The 16,559-nt window shown below is 32.9% G+C and overlaps 1 long non-coding RNA gene across 1 annotated transcript; it reads left to right on the top strand.

Moving 5' to 3' along the window:
• The first annotated feature begins 410 nt into the window (after positions 1–410).
• LOC116146252 lies at positions 411–2,333 on the top strand. Its single transcript, XR_004130481.1, has 3 exons — positions 411–503; positions 581–715; positions 2,054–2,333. It is a non-coding gene; the product is annotated as an uncharacterized LOC116146252 (long non-coding RNA).
• Positions 2,334–16,559: the final 14,226 nt, after the last annotated feature.

The raw sequence follows: 16,559 nt of genomic DNA on the forward strand, positions 1-16,559 counted from the left end.
TTTGTATAAAAATATTACCAAAAAATAAATTGACAAACAATGTCAAAAAAGGGATAAATTACCAAAAATAATATTACTTGATAGGGGACTGGTATTAAGACATTATCCCAAAAATCATAATTTTTGTCCAATCTTACCCTTAAGCACTAGTTTATGCGGACGAAAATATCATTTGGTTTATTAATAATTACAAAATAACCAATTTGCACAAACAGACATACTTATCCTCAGTTTTTTTATTTTTCGAACGAAACTACCCTGATTTTTATCATTTATTTCAGAAATGCCACAAAGATTGGTGTACCCATATTATCCTCAGATTTTTGCATATTGTGACCAATATGCCCTTGAACTTCAATGAAACTACAAGATAAAAGAATTTTTTTTTCCCAAATCTCACAATAGGCATGATTTCATTCTCAGTTCTCTACGCTAAAACTCGTTCACCGTCGGTGGAGAAAAATATCTCGACGATCTCGTTCGTCAGCCGATCTCTATTTTCGGTAAGTGGTTTGCCCTCTTTTCTTTGAATTTTTCGTTATTTGTTTCCATTGCAACCCTAACTTCAATGAAACTATAGGATAAAAGAAAAAAAAATTTCCCAAATCGCACAATAGCCATGATTTCGTTCTCAGTTCTCTGCACTAAAACTCGTTCGCCGCTGGTGGAGAAAAATATCTTGGCGATCTTGTTCGTCAGCCGATCACTATTTTCGGTAAGTGGTTTGCCCTCTTTTCTTTGAATGTTGCGTTATTTGTTTCCATTGCAACCCTAAACCCTAACTTGTCCATTTTCCGTCTGTCGTTGGTCCACCATCTCTGCCATTTGCTTCTTTGTTTTGGCACTGTCTAGTAATAGGAACCCATTGGAATTGATCAGTTATTTTTAAGAATTAATCGGTTAATATCTCAATGGTGAGGCAGAGTTCAATATGACTTAATCATTTGCTGAGCTCCTTATTGTCTTATCATCAGTTGTTTGATTTATTTTTTTCTTGAATCTGTACTTGGTTCGATAACATAAGTGCCTCGCTACCTTGCTGATTTTCTTTTGAATTTTTTAACAACAAGTTGGCCGCTCTCTACCTGTTATCTACATGTTTAAAGTTACTCTATCACCTTGCCATTAAATTACAGCCCTCAACTTCCAATTTATTCTCCAATTATGTATTTGATTGATGCACTTGCACATTAAATGTTTAAAATGCTCAACTTTGATAGAGTCAAGGAAATTTAGAGTAAAAGCAGCAAAATTGATGATGAAAAGTATAGTGCTGTTGTGTTGTTGTTGTCTCATGAAAATAGATGGGAATGTTGTGTCACTTTTTGTGATGGCAGTTTGATTTGATTATTCATTGTCATAAGAAAAATTATGAATTAATCTCCTCTACCCTGTTGGTATAGCATTACTTGCTCATTTTGGCATATGACTCCAAATATGTTTTCATTTAGGAAGGCACATAATTACCTATATTTCTGGTAAAGATTCTTGGTGAGGGCAGTTTTGAATTACTCTATCACCTTGCCATTAAATTACAACCCTCAACTTCCAATTTATTCTCCAATTATTTATTGATTTATGCACATGCATGGTAAATGTTTAAAATGCTTAACTTTGATAGAGTCAAGGAAATTTAGAGTAAAAGCTGAAAAATTGATGATGAAAAGTATATTGCTGCTGTGTTGTTGTTGTCTTATGAAAACAGATGGGAATGTTGTGTCACTTTTTGTTTTACATTTTGAGGGAATCTGAGTGGATGGCAGTTTGATTTGATTATTCCTTGTCATAAGAAAAATTATGAATTAAGCTCCTTTACCCTTTTGGTATAGCATTACTTGCTCATTTTGGCATATAACTCCAAATATGTTTTCATTTAGCAAGACACATAATTACCTATATTTGTGGTAAAGATTCTTGGCGGGGGAAGTTTTGAAAAAGAAAGCTAAGATTATACTTGTGATTGGTTTTTATTCTCCACAGATGATGCATGATTTGTTTATTTTCTCTTCAATTATAATATGTGGGTTATTGTTGTTGATTTTATTCTCCACAGATGACGCATGATTGGTTTACACAAGCTGAATTTACAGCCTTCCGTGACAAACTGTTGTGTGAAGTTCAGTAGCATAGGCTGCATTTTATTCATTTATGCATAATTATTGTGTAATTAGTTGTTGCGGATGTCAAATTGAGTTCACTTAAAAAATGGTGGTGATTATGTTCACTGTTGCAATGTGCGAAATTATGTATTATTATTGGTTCACGGGTTTAAAGAGCATCGTTATTCAGCTTCTAGTTAATTTATTGGAACATTTCTTGGATTCAGCATAATGTAAATGCACAGGTATTCCAAAATATGTGATATGACAAATGTACCAATAATTCTCACACTTTTCACATATAGTTTCGGCCCAAGATAAGTGGAAAAAGTTAACAAATTTCCTCAAATTTAGAAACTTGTTTCTAAATTCAACCATGGTGTAAACAAAAAAAATACAAATTTTCTTTTGCCTTGAAAAAATAAAATGGCTTCAATTGAACTAAAGTAAAAATGAACATGTACGAACTATAATTTCTGGTAATACAAAAATCAAAGTTTTAGATAGAGTTTTAAATTCGGAGATGCCAACTGTATTTATTGCAATACTAGGGTCAGGTGTTGAATGTATACCCAACAGAAAATACAATAGGTTTTTTTCGGAGTTTCAATAGTCTGTGTAAATTTTTCAATAAATAACTTAACAATATACTTGGCTAAAATACAAGAAAAAGAATTTTGTTAATTGATAATTTCTTTTATTAACCAAACACGTTAATTATTTACACCAAGTAATCATCTAAAGGGCATTTTAGTAAAATGTAATCAAGACATCTGCTGTTACAGCCAACCAAACAGATTAATTAGTAATACAAGTAATCATTCCAAGGGCATTCTAGTAAAAGGGTATTTAAGGACATCTGTTATTATTGTTAACCAAGCACATTAATTATTAATACATCTCAATTGAACGAAGCATAATAATAATTTAAATCCGGGAATCTACAATGTAATATTTCTTTCCGGTAATCTTATTACTAAGATAAAAAAATTTTATATGATTCAAACGCCCCCGTTAAATTATCTTATATTACTTTATTATTATATGTGGTTGTCAAGTAAAATAAGATTTCGGTAATCTTTAAATACTAATAGTAGTTACTATTTATACTATTGGAGGTAATCTGATTACCTCTATTTTCTTAGGTATTGTAAGATTACTTGGATAATTTTTTTTGGTTACAATTCTATCTCTTATTAATAAAATTTTAGGACAATAATGCCCTTATTTTTAAATTTATTTACACGAATCTTGCTTTTACTATTTCACCCAAATTAATTAACTTTTGGGACAAAATTACCCCTAAAATCAAAACAAATTTCAGCTTATCCAAGCCACCACCCCCACCCACCTGTTGTCACCTGCCGCCAGCCAAACCACCGTTAGTCATCGTGGGAAGTCGTCGGAAGTCACCTAGAGTCACCGTGAGCAGCCCACCGTGACCGAGAGGCCCCGATATGGCCTTTTCGGCCATCAATATGGCCAAAAAGGACCATATTGAGGCCTCCTGGTCACGGTGGGCTGCTCATGGCGACTTTCGTTGGTGGTTTGCGGTGGCGGCAGGTGGTGGCAGGGTGGTGGGGGTGAGTTTGCTATAAATTAAAGTTTTATATAAGCGGGGTGTTTTAGCTAAATTTGAAATATTAGGGGTTAAAAAAATTATTTAAAAATTAATAATAAAAATAATATTATATTAATATTTAAAAAGAGGGCAATTTAGTAATTTAAATAACATACCAACCAAATTTATTTCTCCTAACCAAACATATTAATATAAAATACCTACCAATTTATTCCAACTAACCAAACATATTTTCTTAAAGATTCTCAGTAATCTTCAAGGTAATATAAGATTCTAATAATCCAACATTCCCAGAACCAAACGCACCCTAAGGTTAGCCTGGTGGTTAAGAAGACTTGCTCATTTTATTAATTTTTTGGGTTCAAACTACTTTGAGGTTACCTATCACATTTATGCTTACCTGAAATATTAAATTTGTAAAGTGTTCACTGGGCTTTGAAGATTAGTTAAGGTACGTACAAGCTAACTCAGATGACTCTGTTATGTAAAAAAATGGTATTAAATTAAATATGATGTGATTTAAGATATCTACTTAATCCCAATAATTCAAGTGATATCCAACATATCTAAACTTGTTATGTCTAAGAAGAATGAGAATAAGTTAGAGGATTAAATAATAGTTGATGAATTGATAAATAAGGTAAATATAGCTTAAAGAAGGAGTTTACTAATGAAATGAAAATATATAGAAGGATGAATTGATAAACAAGGTTTGATTGACTAATAGTTCTTTAATAAACAGAAAGATGTTTGATTGTTAACTAGGAGAGATGAAGATGTGGGTAAAAAAATCACTTCGGCCTCATTTGGATTGAGGGATTTTAAATAAATGATTTCGTTAAATCCATGGATTTTGTAAAATCCTTTGTTTGTTTTTAGAAAAAAAAAAAAAAGTTGAAATCCACGGATTTTGGAAAATCCACCACCCTGCAGAATCCTTCATTTTTAAGGGTTTTAATATCCCACCTACCAGGTGGGATTTTGCCAGATCCATCAGTTTTAATAAAATGAGAGATTTTGTTAATATTTTAATTTTTCAAAATTATTATTGTTAATAATTTAATATCCCAATAATTACCTTTTACCCTAATTAAAAGAAATATATTTGTCGTTCTTTTTTTTTGAATTCTTCACCTTTATATCACCAACATCTTTAGAGTACACTAAAGAAATAATCTACCTATGAGTTTTCATTTTTTTGATTAATTATTTTCAATTTCTTATTTGCAAAAAGTTTTTTTATTATTTCAATTTCTTATAGTGATTCTTTTTGTTATTTGGTTGAAAACTTATTAGTGGTGACTTTTTATTATTCATGAAATATAAAATCAACGAAGCCATTGCAAGTAACCCTCGGGCTTGTCATATATATAAGTTCTTTTACAAAGCAATGAGTCTCACAATATATAGATTGGGGGCAAACTCTGGTTCTATGTTACAATTTTGCCTATGAGCTTTCTTGTGCTATATATTGACACTAATTTTCTATATAGATATTGTTATGTTATATATTTTAATATGAAATTACTCAACTATTAAAGTTACCATGAATAAAGATAGTTGATAATATATTATAGTAACTTGGAATTCTTTTTTTTTTTTTTTTTTTTTTTAAACCAAATCACAAAAAATCATTTATTATAATTAGATTTTTCTATCAAACATAATTTAACTTGTACTTATTTAGATGAAAGTTGAATTTTTGTTTGTTTTGCATATTGAGGGTAAAGTTGGAAATTATTTATCAAATCCATAGATTGTATTCATCTAACCAAACATGAGTGCATGAAAATTTGAATCAACAATCCATGGATTTTATATTTAAACCAAATAATGGAATTTATCAAATACGTGGATTTTGAATCCATGAATTGTACAAAATCCATAGATTTTAAAATCTCTCAATCCGAACAGGCATAACATTCACTTCTTTTAATTCAATTCAGTTGTTGGCCCAATTTTCTAGTGGGTTAAATGTTTATAAATTAAAATATGGACAAATATAACAAATTACAAAACTTTCACGTATCAAATAGTTTAACTATTGAATAATATTCTATATGTATGTGATGTTGAAATGTAAGTAATTAATGTAATATTATATAATATAACATTAAATTATTGTAATGAAAATTTTAGAATATCACTAAAAGTATTTAATATTACTCATAATTACATGAAATCTGTATAATTATTTGCTATACATTCCAATAAGATCATGTTTTAAAATATGTCACAGTGCTTAATATATAAAAATAATCCAAAAAATTTTCTGGGTTATTTCTATGGAATAAAAAACAAATGGCCTGTTTGTTATACTTTTTAAAAATGTTATTCTGAAAAAGCGTTTTAAGTTGAGTTGAGTTGAATTAAATCGAATTAGATTTGAATATGAAAATGTGTTTGGTAAAATATTTGAAAATTATATCAGAATTAGATAAAATATTGCATAGTTGTTTGATACATTTTTTTAAAAAGGTTTTTAAGACAGAATAGTTGTTTGGTACATTTTGTGAAAATATTTATACTATTTTTAACCCCCTATATTTATTACTTTAGCTAAACACCCCACAATAAAAGTTTAAAAATTAACTAAAGTACCCCAGTAATGTAAGAGGACAGCCAACCATCGGCCACCACCATCGTACGACAGCTGGCAGTTGTTAGAACGATACACGATCGATTGAATTTGATCGATCGTGTGTCGATATAGTCGTTTTTTGCCAGATCTACGGCCAAAATATGGCTGTTGACGCTTTGATCGTCGTTAATGGCCAGATCTCGGCTAGAATCTGGCCATCAACAACTAGATGTCTGGCCATCAACAGTTAGATGTCTGGCCATAGATCTGGTTGTTTCTGGCAAGATTGGTGCACGACTAGCCAGATTCGGCTGGTTGTGTGCTGTTTCGGCCACCTCGGTCGGTGGTGGTTGGCAGTGGTTGTTGGCAGGTGGTGGTGGTTGGCAGTGGTTGTTGGCAGGTGGTGATGGTCTTGGGTGGATTAATTTTCAGATTTGAAGGAGACAAAAATGAGGAGGAGAGAAAGAAAAAATGTTTTTAGTTAAATAGAGTTAGATAATCTGAAAACAGGTCTCAACCTCTTTTCATTTTTAAACAAAAAATCTTATTTGAGTTGGATTAATTTTCAGATTGGATTAACCCTATAAGTAAACAAACATATATTCTGTATTTTAATTCAAATAAGATAATAGAATTATGATTTAGAATACTGTAACAAATAGGGGCAAAAGATTTCCCTTGATCAACCTTCTAACATCATGATGGTGATGCAAACTTGTGGCATAGTTAATATAAAGAAGTCTAGAGTTATGGAGAATTCTTCCATCAGTTTTAATATAAAGAAGGCATTTTCTAAGATCTTTTACATATTCATTGTTCAAATTGTTGCATGATAAAACAAAGTTTATACCTTCAGGCTTCGGTGTCTGGAAGACAACAATCTCATACATGAAAAAAACAACCGAAAAAGAAGCAACTTTAATGTATGTTTACAATAACTGTGTCTGTTATTAACGTTGAAAGAACTTGATGCTATTCATCGTCATCTTCATCATCTTCTCGCCCTTTGTGGCATTCCTGTTGACACCGGAGGCAAGTTCAGCTTCGATGGACTTGGAATGTATCTTCTCATATACTCTAGACCGGAAGGGAAATCTTATAATAAACTAATTTCGTTAGAAATTAAATAGATGAATAGGTGCATTATCTAATTAACTTAAGTATAACAGGCCTTGTTCCATTAATTCTGGGTTATTTTACTAAAAGCCTAAAATTAAACTTCTTAATTAAATACTCTATTAAGAAAGTTTTAATAATTTAATCTTGTTTAATTTTACATTAAAACTCTATCCATATGACAATTAATAATTTACATGTGTATCCTTATAGAATATAAAAAATTGGAATTGGCTACCATTTACCCTCGAATTGCATTTTAATCCGTTGAGATTGTTTTTCATCTCATAGATAAAGAAATTGTCACAATTTATACAAATATAAACATAATCACAATTTATACAAATATAAACATAATCTCAATTTGATGAATCTAATCATTAAATACTTGGTCAAGATTGTTAAGTCCTTGAAAAAATTTTAAGGTGATATTTTTATTTCATTTAGAAGTCACGAATTTCATATCTGAGGATTATAGTTCACATTGCTTATAGGTACTCTTGCCTAACTAGCTAGGCTATATATATATATATATATATATATATATTTGGTATCCAGGATGTCCAGACTAGCTTGTTCTACCTCAACTAATCTCTCAAGACTTTAAAGTTAACGATCTAATGACTATATTCATATGGTCCCACCTTTTATTCTAATAAAAAGAAAACATATTATAAACAAGAGTTACTCTATCTACTTATGATTTAGATAGACCCGACCTTCATAGTCAAAAGTGTGAATTTAATATTCAATTAAGGTATTTCCATTAAATATAATTATCTGGTCTCTCAATGTGTTCCGAATACACTAGTGTTTTGCCCTAAAGAACTATGTCTCTCATATATGACTTACATGTAAATAATTTTTTTATTGATAAAGTTTAGAGCCTTAATATATTGTATATTTATCACGATAAAACTGTTTTATCCATTATTTCAATATTCATCGAAAACATTTTCTATCCAGAAAATACTCCTAACATGATGATATCCCCAACTTGGAGTAAAAATCGAAACTGGGATCCACAAACTCATTTTTGTCAGCGAAGTAAGGATTCAGAATAATAGATCTATGTATGTTAAGATATGGGTTAGTTTTTAATGTTTTAATACCTAGGCGATAAAACTATAATTTCAGTTAGATTAACCAGTTGACTTTTGACTGCGGTCAGTTTGTATTTTACCAAACTATGTAACTGAATTCATTATAACAAAAAAAACTACACAAAGATATTTCTGCATTTTCTCTCGTTTTCTCTCTCGTTTCTTGCGTTTTCTCAGCACTTTTCTTACTTGCTTTACTTTTTATTTCAAGCTCTCATTTGGTATCAGAGCTGGATTTTTTTTTAAGATACTTGAGAAAACTGTTGAATGCAGTTACTGGTGTTCTGGATAAACTACTGCAAATGAATGTTGCTGAGCTGCAGTTGCTATTGTTCTGGTGTGCTGAATGTTGCTGAGCTGCAGTTGCTAGTGTTCTGGTTTGCCGAATGTTCTGACTGTAGTTGATGGTTGCTTTGGTTTGCTGGTTAAATCAATTTTAATTTGAGTTGTTGGTCATTGTGACTGGCAAAGTGTTAGTGGGAGGTCCTATTTACAAGGGAATGTTAGAATATGGTAGTGCGTTTGAGGAATCAGCAGGTCCTGTTTACAAGGATGAAATGGTCTCCATATGAGTCAAGCAAAGTATGCTAAGGATCTCTTAGTTAAGACCAATATGATAGACTGCAATCCATGTTCTACGCCTATGTCAGTTGGTGCTAAACTCTCATTGGATGAAGTGAGTCCTATGAAAATCCAGCCCTATACAGGAGCACTATTGTGCCCTCCAATATCTCACTTTGTCCAGACAATATATCCTATGCAGTGAACAAGTTGAGCCAATTTTTAAAGGCTCCCACCCAATTGCATTGGCAAGCTGCAAGGACTGCTCGGTACATTAAAGGCACCTCGATTTTGGTCTCTTTTCAACAAAACACAGAGATTTATCTAGAATGTTTTACGGAGCTGATTGGGCCAGCAGCCTTCATGACAGGAGTCGACCAGTGGGTGTTGTGTTTTTCTGGGCAATAATCTACTACAGTGGACTTCACGAAAACAGAAAGTGGTCTCTTTATCCTCTACTGAAGCTGAGTATAGAGCATTGGCTCAAGGAGCTACTGAAATAACTTGGTTCTGTAGCCTTTTACTGAAATTGGTCTATCCCTTATGAAGTTCCTTATATGGTGTGACAATCAAAGTGCAGGATCATTAGCTTCAAATCCGTTTTTCATGGAAGAACTAAACACATTGAGTTGGATGCTCACTATGTGCGAGAACAGTTAAACCAATAAACTTAAAGTTTAGTATGTGTCTACTGATATCAAAGGCTGATATATTTACTAAGGCACTTCCCAGTTCCAGTTTGAAATTTTAAGGGATAATCTCACCATTCGAGCTGCTCCTGTCTCTCTTTCAAAATCTCTGCTATGTTCAAGTCACTTGCTGATTATCTGCTAAATGATGAATTTCTTGAGTGAATTTCTTTGCTGATTCACTGTTGTTGTATGTTATGGTTGAATTCTTTTTACTGAAAAATGTATACTAGTGGTGTTTGTGTTTTGACTGAGAGATGAGTTTGAGTTTTTTTTACTGGAAAGTATACTGAAGAGTTTGTGTTTTGACTGGAGAGATGAATTGATGTGTTTCTGATTGACTGATGGTGTTTGTATTTTGACTGGAGAGATGAGTTGATGTGTTTCTGGTTGACTGATGATGTTTGTGTTTTGACTGGAGAGATGAATTGATGTGTTTCTGGTTGACTGATGGTGTTTGTGTTTGACTGGAGAGATGAATTGATGTGTTTCTGATTGACTGATGGTGTTTGTGTTTTGACTGGAGAAATGAGTTGATGTGTTTCTGGTTGAGTAGATTGTGTTTAGTTTGGGTAGCTACCTACTGGTGTCATAATGGAGGATGAATTTTTTTTTTATGAATATGTTTGTTGTTGCTCTGAGTAGAGAAGTTGCTGCATGACTGATTCTGTTTTGGATGATTATGGTACTGCAACATGTGCTGAATTTTTTGGTATGTTTGTTGTTGTCCTGAGGTTGAGAAGCTGCAGTATGACTGGTGTTATTATGTAAAGATTTTATTTGTGGAAGAATATGGTGCTGCAACATGATCTGATTTGTGTATGGTTGTAGTTGTTTTTGAATTTGAGAAGCTGCTAACTGATGATATTATGCATATGTTCTGTTTTGGATGAATATGGTGCTGTAGCATGAGCTAAACATGAGCTGGATGTTTTTTTTTAAAAACTTGAGAAAACTGTTGAATGCAGTTACTGGTGTTCTGGATAAACTACTGCAGAATGAATGTTGCTGAGCTGCAGTTGCTATTGTTCTGGTGTGCTAAATGTTGCTGAGCTGCAGTTGCTAGTGTTCTGGTTTGCTGAATGTTGCTGAGCTGTAGTTGCTGGTTGCTTTGGTCTTCTGGTTAAACAATTTTAATTTGAGTTGTTGGTCATTGTGACTGGTAAAGTGTTCAGTTGAGGTCCTATTTATAAGTGAATGTTAGAATATGGTAGTGCGTTTGAGGAATCAGTGGAGGTCCTGTTTACAAGGGAATGTTAAGATGTGAGTTTCGTTTTTAATGTTTTAATACCTGAGGGATAAAACTGTAATTTCAGTTAGATTAATTAGTTGACTTGTTGACTGGGGTCAGCTTGTATTTTACCAAACTATGTAACTGAATTCATTTATAACAAAATTTACACAAAGATATTTCTGCATTTTCTCTCGTTTTCTCTCTGTTTCTTGCGTTTTCTCAGCACTTTTCTACTTGCTTTACTTTTGTTTTCAAGCTCTCATTAAGTACAACTGATTTAATTTCCCATTTGCATTCACCATTCAAAGTTGCACTAATCTGACTCTTACAATCTGTTTTGGCAACAGGTTGTTTTTTCAAGGTATTTCTGGACTTACATCTCTCCTTTCCAGAACAAGAACATGCCACTGTCACATATCTCATCTCTCCATCTTCGCCTTTCTTTGACGTACGTATCATTGCTTCAAATCCTATTTTGTTACCATACCGTTTGTAATACTTCACCAGACTATCAACTAAATCAAACAACATTCCAATATGAGGCTCTACTTCTTCCTCTGCACATCCCATATCTTCTAATTCATCAAGTTCATTTTCCCGATTTAATAGTTTTATAATACATAAAATTAGAATGTACTAATACAACACATCAAAATAAATAAACAATACGATACAATAAATTTACCTCAACATCATTGAAATGAGGCAAACTGGACTCTTCCATATTCTGAGGCAAATTGGACTCTTCCATATTCTGAGCTAAACTGGACTCTTCCATATTTTGTAATTTAATGCAAATCCAATACTAGTGTTCACGTTCACGAAATTTGATTCATAACAATCACCAACAAATTTTCTCTATCAGTTTTTTTCTATTGTAACATATATTCAATCCAAAATATAATACAAAACTAAATAAATGGATAAGTTATATAAAAATTTCCACTGTAAAAAACTAAATAAATGTATAAATTATATAAAAATCGTTTATTAACCTGCACAAATCTTTCTAATCTCCCTTTCCCTATAAAAAATAGATCTCTCTTTCCACTGTAAAAAATGGCTATGGTTTGATGAAAAGATGATAACTTTCGTTCTTCACACGGTAGCTGGAAAATGAGGAGAAAACGTTTGTTGCGGGAAGAAATGGCTGAGGAATGCAGACGCAACACTAAGACGAAGAACAGACGGCAACGATGAAGCAGAAGGGGACGACGAATTTTGGCGCTGGTTTTCTTTCGCTCGAAGAATTTTAGCGCTTGTTGTTGGAGAAGCTAATGTAAACAAAAAAATATTTATTACTAAAACGCGAATTTTTTTTTTTTTTTAAATTTTAATAACATTATGGACGGCCGTCCTTTACATAAGGGACGGCCATCCAATGTTAAATTTTTTTTTTTTTTTTTTACGAATTACTTTTGGACGGGCGTCCATTACTTACGGATGCCCGTCCACAATAAAAGGACGGCTGTCCACAAATTGTGGACGGCCGTCCATCGTTTTTTTTAAGATTTGTAAAAGCCAAATGCATGGACGGGCTACGGATGGCCGTCCAAAATTAAGGGATGGCCGTCCACAATTGGTGGATGGGCGTCCCCAAAGAATTTTTTTTTTTTTTTTCCATATTTGGGTGAAGGACGGGCGTCTATTATTTGTGGACGCCCGTCCAAAATTAATGGACGGCCGTCCATAATGGATGGACGGGCGTCCCTAAGGTTTTACAAATTTTATTTTAATAGGGGCGGGCGTCCATATTATATGGATGGCCGTCCCTAGCATATGGACGCCCGTCCATATAATATGGACGGGCGTCCATGTGAGTGAACGACCGTCCAAATTTGATGGACGGGCGTCCATGTGAGTGAACGGCCGTCCAAATTTGATGGACGGCCATTCACTGGAAAAAAATTGTAAAAAAAATGGAGAGACGCGTTACACGTAGGCCGGTATAGAAATTCGGTGCTAATATTTCGGTGTCCGTAGTGTTATTGTTTTGATTTGTGCAACTATGATAAATAAAAAAGACAAAAATATATAATATGAAGATTTGATAAAAATGAAATTATTTAAATTTGATAAGGATATAATCGACAAATAAAAATGATATTAATTAAGATGTTTTAGTATTAAGATAGAAGCCAAATTTTTTGGCTTTTTGATTTTATTTGATTATCATATTAAATTTTAAAAAATAGACAAACCTAAAATGTCTAAATCAAGTAAAATTAGACTTTAAAACCAAAAAATAAAAAGCCTCTTAGATGGTAGATAATTGTTGGTGGCCTTTTTGTATTTTTCTAAAAAAATAAATAAAATAAAAATATAGCAAAAATGAGCTATAAATTACAAGGGTCCACTATTGGCTTGGGCCTAATGATATATCGTTGCACCCATTCCCTTAGATAATTTTAACTCAAACTTTTCGTCGTTAATATCTGTATTTCAGCATATATTATGACAATTTTTATTGTAATAAAAATAAATTCTTTTGTGACAAAATAATTTGTAGTTATAACATGTATAACTAAATCTAGTGATTAAAATTTTTTATGACAAAATATGTTTGTCACAATAAACAATTTACCTAGGCGCCAAAATTTGTTGCCAAAAATTTCTGACGAAATATTATAACAAAAATGTTTTTCTTCACTATATGTCTCATGGGTTTCTTTATTGTAATAAAATATTATGACAATATTTTTTTAGTCACTGTATATTCTCTTTGTCATACTTAATGTAATGTTTCTCTATTTTGTCATAATATCTATATTACTCGTGACAAAATAACATTTGATAAAATTAATTTTGTCACAATATAATATATTTCTTGTAGTGAACTAATTCCTATTAGGACTCATGTGAAATGAGCAACCAGAGTCTAATACCCACTCCTTTGCACATTCAGATGTTGACATAGTAAGAACTTCAAGCTCTTCGATCAGGTTTTTGGTTGAGGCTAGGTTGCTTTCAGTGTTTCCTTGTTTCTGCTTTTTAATCCATTCAAATCAATTTTTCTTTAGGTGACCAACTTTGTTACAGTAGAAACATTTCCTTGTTTCTATTTTTGGTTTGTTATTCCCCTTTTCCTTTTTCTTGTTCCTAGACCCATGATTATAGTGGTTGCCTTTTCCAGATTGGCCAGATCTAGCTCTACCTTTTACAAACAAGTTACTACCATTTCTCCTTTGGACTTTTAGTTATAGTTCCCTAGCCTTAAGTCCTGCTATGATCAAGTCTAGACTAGGTACAATACCACAGTACTGTAATGCATTCTTAACTACTTGGTAATCATCAGTCAACGAATTTAATAGAATCATCGCAAGGCTAGTCTCTCCTAATTCTTCATCTGTGCCTTTCAAGATCAAGGTCATTTTCAAGAATTCATCTAAGTTTTCCTCGATTGACTTAGAGCTAGGGGTGTTCAAAAGAACCTGTTGGAACTAGAACCGGTGGGTACTCGGGGTTTGGTTTCGGTTCCTACCCAGAACTGATCATCAACAGGTAGGTTTCGGTTCTAAATTTTTGGAACCGTTACTGTGCGGTTTCGGTTCCTATAGTTAGGAACCAGAACCGGAACCGGAACCAGGAACCAGGAACTAAGAACCGAGACTAATATAAAATAAAATTAAAGATTAGAGGGGTTAATAAAAACTTTTGTGGAAAAAGTAATGTGAATACATTTATATTTATATTTCATAACATTTAAAGTAAGTTGGTTTGACTTTTGAGAATCTACCTTTACAAAGTAATGGAGTTTATAATTTTGAATTTATAATTTGTAATTTTATTTTTGTTAACAAGTGCCAGGTGGGGGGGTATTCGTAAGTTTTTAAGGGTTTTTTTTGCCATTTTAAAAACTTTTAGGGGTCATTGTAATTTTATAGGGTACCCAGAACCAGACTCGGAACCGTTGTTATAGGTTCTGGTTTTGGGTACCTAGGAACTGGAACCACCGGTTCTGGTTCTTGTTCCAAATTTCAAGGAATCGTCGGTTTCGGTTCCAATTCTGGTTCCTTCAAAAAATACAGGGTATCCGGAACCGAACACCCCTAGTTAGAGCTGTCCATTTTATAAGAGAACAAATCACCTTTTAAGAATGCAAGATTGCAATGCATAAAGTGTTTCAAGCTTACCCTATAATGCAAGAAGAGTTTCTAGGCCATCTACCTTCCACAGTATGTTGTGTGAGAGGTTCATCACTATGAGGTTGTATGCTTCCTCATCAATTTCCTCCTTCTTCTTTAGCATTTATTTTGACCATTTCTTGGCATCTTTTTCCAATGCGATAGTAACCTTGTTGTGGGAGAATAGTGCCTTCATCTTCATCTTCCAACTACCGAAGTCGATTTTCCCATCATATTGGGTGATCTCCATTCGAGTAGTAGTAGTCATGGTGTGATGTTTAGAGATAATATTAAGGATTACCCAAATTTAACTCTTAGAAATTGTATCTGATTTCCCAAGATTCGACAAACTCTTAGATCTTCCCAGAAAGATCGTCTAATTTCCCTCAAATCTTAAATCTACGAAATCCTATTATGACAAGGAACTACCAAAATTAAGAAATCCCCAAATTTTGACAAACCCTAGATTTCCCGAGAAACTATCAGATCGATTTAAGACTCACGATCACCCAATCTAGACACCTCTAGCTCTGATACCACTGTTATGAATAACCCTAAGTATCCATATCACACAATTTAAAATCACACACACAAGAACAAGAATCAACACATCAATTTTACCGTGGTTCAACTAACCACGGTAAAATTAAAGGGGCTCGCTACACTAACTTTAACCAAGAACAATAGTTTACAAACACTCACAGATTAATTGATCTATTAATCCCTCAAACCTAAATCAACCCGTAACTTCTAATCTAGAGAAACTCACCCAGGAATCCCTAATCTTGAGAGCACAAACACCTTCATAGAATGACTAGAACGTAATCCTCAATCTCACAAATTGCATAGATTCAAATCAAGAAATGTAAACCCTAGCAGATGAGTTAATTTTCGTTGAACAAAGAGAGAAGCTTAGACCATTCAATTAGACAACTTCAATGCTTATATACCGTTAACCAGAAGTGATAATAACAGTCGATGGATCAAAGTAGGTCAATGGTTCGGATTCACCCAAGCTGAGCTCTGAAATGACAGTGCATAACTAACTCCAAATTGACACCGTTTCGAGCCTTCACTTCAACATGAGGCTTGGTTAAATAAATGAATGATTATGGGCCAAGATAACATAGGTTGGTAGCCGTTTTCACCAAACATTTTGACTTCTTGAAAGATGCAGATTGCCAACCAAGATAATGAGTCATTTCTTTTAATGTTTAAAAGTTTTATCACTTTACCAAGTTGATTAAACTTATGTCAAATGGGTTAAACATGTTCATTTGTGCTTGTGGGTTTGTTCATTCATCACCAACATAAACTAAACATCCATGGCATAATGTAAAGCACACAAGTCATTTTTACATTGTTTGGCCAACTACCTACATCTATGGGACCTTGTCCAAATGAAGTTAATCCACTATGATAAACATTTATAGTTTAATTACAAAGCCAAAGTTAAGCATTAGTTGTAAA

The sequence above is a fragment of the Pistacia vera genome, unplaced genomic scaffold, assembly GCF_008641045.1.
Source record: "Pistacia vera cultivar Batoury unplaced genomic scaffold, PisVer_v2 Contig475, whole genome shotgun sequence".
NCBI classification, from domain to species: Eukaryota; Viridiplantae; Streptophyta; class Magnoliopsida; order Sapindales; family Anacardiaceae; genus Pistacia; species Pistacia vera.